This window comes from Juglans regia, chromosome 13 (genome assembly GCF_001411555.2).
Source record: "Juglans regia cultivar Chandler chromosome 13, Walnut 2.0, whole genome shotgun sequence".
In the NCBI taxonomy this organism is placed as follows: domain Eukaryota; kingdom Viridiplantae; phylum Streptophyta; class Magnoliopsida; order Fagales; family Juglandaceae; genus Juglans; species Juglans regia.
In genome coordinates this window covers 13,310,471-13,317,148 of record NC_049913.1, presented here as the reverse complement: position 1 = coordinate 13,317,148, position 6,678 = coordinate 13,310,471, and positions in this window count along the sequence as shown.

Sequence of the window (6,678 nt, the reverse complement as noted above, 5' to 3'; positions counted from 1 at the left end):
TTCCTATTTTATTAAAAAAAAACTAACAAAACAACTACAAATAACCACATTAACAACTACAAGACCACAAGCACTGGTGAGACCCCAGATGTCACACCCACCGCAAGCATCGTCATCTCGAGCCCTAGTGGAATGAGCACTCAGCTTCCGTATGGACCACAACAGCCCGGCCGTACAATCTCCAGCCGTAGCATCGCCCACCGCTCTCAAAAGACTCTTGCCTCAGATTACGTCCGATCGAAAGGCTCAAACCTCACTCGGGTCAACAAAAACAGAAACAAAATAACTACAAAATACTGAAACAGACAACAAGAAAGAAACAGAAAAAAATAAAAACTGATGAACAGTGCACAATGGTTGGCATTGGCTCGTGCAGAAACTGTTCACGCTGGGAGAAAAGTTGATGGTCAGACTTGGAAGTCTCGGAGTCAGAGGTTCCACAGAAACCAAGCGTGGCGTTGGAAGAGGGCTCCTCGGTGGCGCGTGAAGGCCACGCGCCAACGATGTCCGGAACTTCGTCCCACGCGTGCAGGCTCCACTCCGATGGACGTCGAATTTGGAGGTCTTGAAGATTGGCGTTCATCATAAAAAAGAAATGTCGCGTCCAAATAACAATTCATGGGTTCTAGGCCTGTTTTATTTGTTACTATCGAGTGAGGTGTTTTCATGTTTATGCCTAGGCAACATCATCTTTGAGAAAAAAATCAATATTAAAACTAATAATAACAATAATGAAACGATGCGGTCTCGACATATCAAAAAGAGATTAGTGAAGCAATAAATATTTATCTATTTGCAAGTTAACATATACACTAAAAACATCATTAATGTAGCAACATGTTACATAAAAGTGTTGGTTTTTTTAATATTTTTAATAAATATAATAAATAATATGTCAAGTACCTTACATATAAAAGAATAGAGTAATGTTATATATACGTACAACTTTAAGTATAACATTATACGTATTGAATAATAACTTCATTTAATTATTATTTTTTTAGTTTAAATCTTGAATTTAAAATTCTTCATCATTTAATAGCTGACATGTGTTTATATGAGTAAGCTTATAACTATAGATATAGATTTTTTCGAAAAAAAGATACGGTAAATTATTCCCATCTCATTAGCAAATCTCGGTAGCGACCGACTAGATCCGAGTAACAAACTAACCTGATTTTGAAACTATACCTATCGTGCTTCGGCGCCGTTCTCTTTGTTCACAGACTCTGTCACAGTCACAGGCTACATCCAGCTATTATTTATTAAGAATTACTAAGCCAAATACTACTTGACAGCTGACACATCCGCACGTTCTCCCCGCCTTTTGTTATATAGGATTTTGTAATTTGTGAAATGAAATAAGAATTTTGTAAATAATAAAAAAATAATTTATGAATAGTAATTAGATGGTTTGAAATGTTTAATGAGATTTTAAAAAATGATAGAAAAAAATTGAATAAAAATTATTTTAAAATTAAAATATTGTTAGAATAGAGTTTTTTAATATTATTTTTATTTAAGAATTTGAAAAAATTAAATTTTTTTTTTAAAATTTATGAAAACTATAATGATTAGTTTGAAAAAATTGTAATAATTAGTTTAAAAGTATTTGTATTTAAGTGATATTTAAAAAAAAGATGAAATGAAAATTTTGAGATAAAATTTTTTTTCCAAATAAACCCTAAGTATTAGCAGCCAAGTACACGTTCTCAATGCCTAACATCAATTTCTAAAAATAAATATCTAACATCACTTAGTTACCAAATGCTCCAGCTACTCTCTCTCCAAAAAAATAAAATCTCCAACTACTGTACAAGTCTAACCTCGAATAGAAAAGAGTAAGGCTTATGGTAGGAGTCTTAAAAAGTGTTTAGATGGCTTTAAAAGCTCTTTAATGAAAAAATTAGATTGTTTAAATTTTACTCTCAAATAAGCTGAAAAGTATGTTTAAGAAAAAACATCATTTTGACACTTTTTTCTCAAACGTGCTTTTTTCGGATAATGCAAAACGTAATTCGTATTTTAAAATGAAGAATGAAAATGGACGAAAATACCTATATAACTTTAAGATAATTATAACTTTTAAACTTTCAAGGATATGGTCATAATATTTAAAAATTCAAAAAATTATCATTTCTACCTCGTAAAACACTTTTTTAATTTGTTCCTAAACAAATGTAACATGTTTGAAAGTGTTTTAAACATATAGTTACTAAACAGTAAATAACTTTTTAACAGTAGAATTTATTACTTAAGTTATAAGTTATAAGCCTTAAAGCTACTGAAATCCCAAACATGCACATAAGTTATAAGCCATGAAGTTATAAGTTATATTTTCTATCGCAATCACAAACATGCACTAATGCTACTCATTACCCTACCATTATTCATTCATCATCTCATAATGTAGTATTAAATGATTAAATACTATTAGGATGATGATAAAAAAATTATAAATAGATTTTTCTTTAAGAATATTATATAAAAAATAAAAAATGAAATTAATAATAAAAGATTTGGAAACTTAGGGAATTGGAATGTTGCATTTTCTCCAAACTTAAAAAATAATAAAATCTTTCTATCAACTTAAAGTCTATTAAATTAATACGTAACTCATTACAGGTGACGGGTCCTCAATCAGTCTTTACAACAAATCATATGGGGAATTCAGAAAGCTTTTCAAGAACATTACAGAGAAGTTTACAATTCAACGTATCCTTCATTAGATGTAATATAAGATTGTTTATTTCATTTAGAGAGTCGAGTAACTGTGGAGATGAATGAGAATTTACAAAAGACTTTTATTAGGATGGAAGTGGAGGAATCTTTGAATTAGATGGGCCCTTTAAAATCCCTGGTCCCGATGGTTTTGGGGCTTATTTTCATCAAGAATTCTGGAGTGTAGTTGGGATGAGGTTACTGTAGCAGATTTCTAAATGATAGGCAATTTGATGTGAGGATTAATTCCACATATATTGCATTAATTCTAAAGATAAATAGCCCCATGTCTATTAATGACTTTTGACCAATTAGTTTATACAATATTTTGTATAAAATCATTGCTAAAACCCTCGCTAATAGGTTGAAGAAAGTGTTGCCGGACATCATCCCTTATAACTAGGGTGCATTATTACCGGGTAGGCTTATTACTGACAATATTATGATAGCTTATGAAGCCCTTCATACAATGAAAACTAGGCAGAAAGGGAAAGAATGAAGTATGACACTAAAATTGGATATATCCAAAACATATGACAAAGTTGAATGGGCATACATGAGGGCAGTTATGAAGAAGATTGGTTTTGGTGATAAGTGGACTGAGTTAATAAGTGGACTAAGTTAATAATGAAATGTGTATCAACAGTGAAGCATTCAGTACTAGTTAATGGATATCAAGGAAATATGATAATACCTACCAGTGATCTTAGGCAAAGAGACTCTTTGTATCCTTACCTATTCCTATTGTGTGCAAAAGGGTTAAGTGCTATGGTTCACAATTATGAAAGGCAGGGGCTATAGAAGGGGTTTATGTAAGGGTGGAATTAGTATCAATCATCTACTCTTTGCAAATGATTGTATACTTTTTTGTAACTCAAATATGCCGCAGTGGAGATCTGTCAAACAAATTCTAGACAGGTATGAACATGCTTTTGGGCAGAAGTTGAATATGCAAAAAACTTCTATTTATTTCAATACTAATACAAGTCTAGCTGTTAGAGATGAATTAGTACAAGACATTAGGGCAAGGGTGTGTAATGGTTGCGAAGTCTAAATATAAGGCTTTTAGAGGGATTAAAGAGAGAGTATGGGATAGGATTAACAGTTGGAAGAACCATTTTTTATCTCAGGCTGGCAAATAAATTCTTATAAAAGCAATAATACAACCAATCCCTACTTATGCAATGAGTGTTTTCAAACTTCCTAATTAGTTGTGTAAGAAAATCTGAACCATGATGGCTCGGTGTTGGTGGGGTCATATGAATCAAGACAGGAAATTCAGTGGAAAAAATGGAGTAAAGTGGGAGTTTCTAAGGGAGAAGGAGGGTTGGGTTTCAGAGATATTGAGAGCTTCAACCAAGCTATGTTGGCAAAGCAGTTCTGGAGGTTGCTAACAAATCCTAAGTCATTAGCTGCCAAGATTATGAAAGAGAAATATTTTAAACAAGGTAGTATTTTGTTGCTAAGCTTGGTTATGGTCCTTCACAGATTTGGATGAGTATATGGGGTCTGAGAATCTAATTAAAGAGGGTATGAGATGGAGGTTAGGGAATGGTCAAAAGATTAAAATATGGGGTGACAAGTGGTTGCCAACTCCTGCCACTCATATAGTTCAATCACATGTGAAGCTACTGTTAAATAGTTGATTGATAATACACAAACCTGATTCATGAAGGGAGATGAAGAAGAGGCAGCAGTAATCAATAGGTTACTTTTAAGCAAGAGAGGTTCAGACGATAAAATCGGTCCTAACAAATCTGGTATGTTCTCTGTGAAGACTGCATATTATTTGACAGTTCATACGTAGAGAGTGATGGGAGGTTAACAGTCAATTAGCAATAATGGTTCAGTTGGATGGAAGAAAATTTGGGAGTTGAAAGTTCTAAATCCAGTTTGAAGTTTTTCTATAGAAAGCTGTTAGTGAAGCTCCCTACAAAGAGGAACCTTTTTAGGAGGAAAGCTACTGATAATAATCTTTGTCCTATATGTGAACTATGTGAGGAGACAAGCTGTCACCCTCTATGGAGTTGTGGTGCTGCTTCAGATGTTTGGGCAGATGCTTTGAGCAGTTTACAGAAACGGAAATGTGTAGAGGTTGATTTTTATAATATATGAGAAGAGATGGCAACAAGATTACCAAGGAATGAATTGGAGGAAGCTGCATGTGTTCTTAGAAGGATTTGGTTAAGGAGAAATATATATATATAGGTGTGTGTGTGTTTTTGAAAGAAAGTTTGAAAGTCCCATATCAATTTTACAAGGAGCAAAAGAAGAGGTGGAGAGCTTTCAGCAGGCACAAGTGATGCTCAGAGATCCAATACCAGTAGAGGTTCCAGTAAATAGGGCTATCAGGTGGAAAAAGTCAAGTATAAACTCATGCTGTTATGAACTTATGGTTGAGATTTTTGCTTTAGAGAGGGCTATGGAGTTATATCTGGAAATTGGGTTAGAACAGGTCATTTTTGAAGGAGATGCTCTTGCATTAATCAAACATGTACAAAAATATGAGGAGAGCTGGTCTTGGTATGGTCAAATGATAAAAGACATTAAGGCTTAATTCCAAGGTAGAGATATTGGAGTATCCAGTATGCACCTAGAGAAGGCAATCATGTTGCATATCAAATGGCCAAGCTAGCTAATGAATGAATTTTTTTAATGTTTAAGAAAATGATTACGAATGAATTTGTATATTTTTTAAAAAATATTTATAAAATAAAAAGTAAAATTGCACTAGAGGCACGCCCAACAGTAAAAAGCACTTAAAAAAAAATCAAATAAAGCGATATCATACAATTATTATATAAAAATCTACTAAAATTGTGGAGTTTTTATACAAATATAATTCTAAAAATTTATTCTGCATCTAATTTTAAATATATAATGTCTTATTTCAGAATATTTTACTTTCATACATTAAATGAGATTTTCCTTTAAAAATAATGCATTGTATGTAATACTAAATACAACTAACTATGAGTCCCACTATATGTTAAATTCTCATTTATTTTCAAAATAAACATAATGATACAAAGGAATCTACGATATAGTTGTCAATTTTCTTAAAATGTTGTTAATATTTAAAATTAGAAAAATGCCTGGGTGCAAATCAAATATGCACACCACACACTACTTTTATTTTTGGTTCCTTATTGTTAATTAAAAAAAAAAAAAAAGTTCGTGTATCAGATGTTTGAGGTTGAATCATATCTTTTTATGAAGAGTAATGTTAAGTCTCTGTTTAAGCAGAGAGTATTGCCTCTTGAATATTTATCTATAAATAATATTAGCAATAGTGAAGATCAAACTAGTCACAAAAGAAAATAGTGTATTAATGGAATTCTAAATACATTATTTTGATTTATGATGTCATGTTTGATATGGGAACATCCAATATGTATCCGATTATAGATGTAAATTTCTCTAATAAATAAATAATTATAGTTTTCCTTCAAAAAATATGCACACCAGAATTTTATTTTTATTTTTATATATTTAAAAATTTATTATTAGTGAATTTATGTGTATGTATTTTTTTAACATTAAAAAAAAAAAACTGCAATGGTGTGCGGAGACGTTTGGATTCGAAGATGACTTGAGATGAGCTGAGATGAGTTGAGATGGATTGTGAATAGTAATGAGATGAGTTGTGAATAGTAGTGAGATTTGTGAGTTAAAGTTACTGAATAGTAGTGAGATGAGTTGAGATGAGTTGAGATGAGCTGAGATGAGTTGAGATGAGCTGAGATGACTTGCGAATCCAAACGTGCCCTTAAGATGTAACCCTAGCGTCATCCTTATCAAAAACTTAAAAAAAAAAATATCCACGTCAATCAAGTTGACATTTGAAAAAAATCTAATATCTTACCCAAACGGCTAAAGGACATAACCCTTACCCTTTATAAATGCTCTAGAATTATCACGATGGACTTTACTAAATAAAAATTATTATTTTCAAAT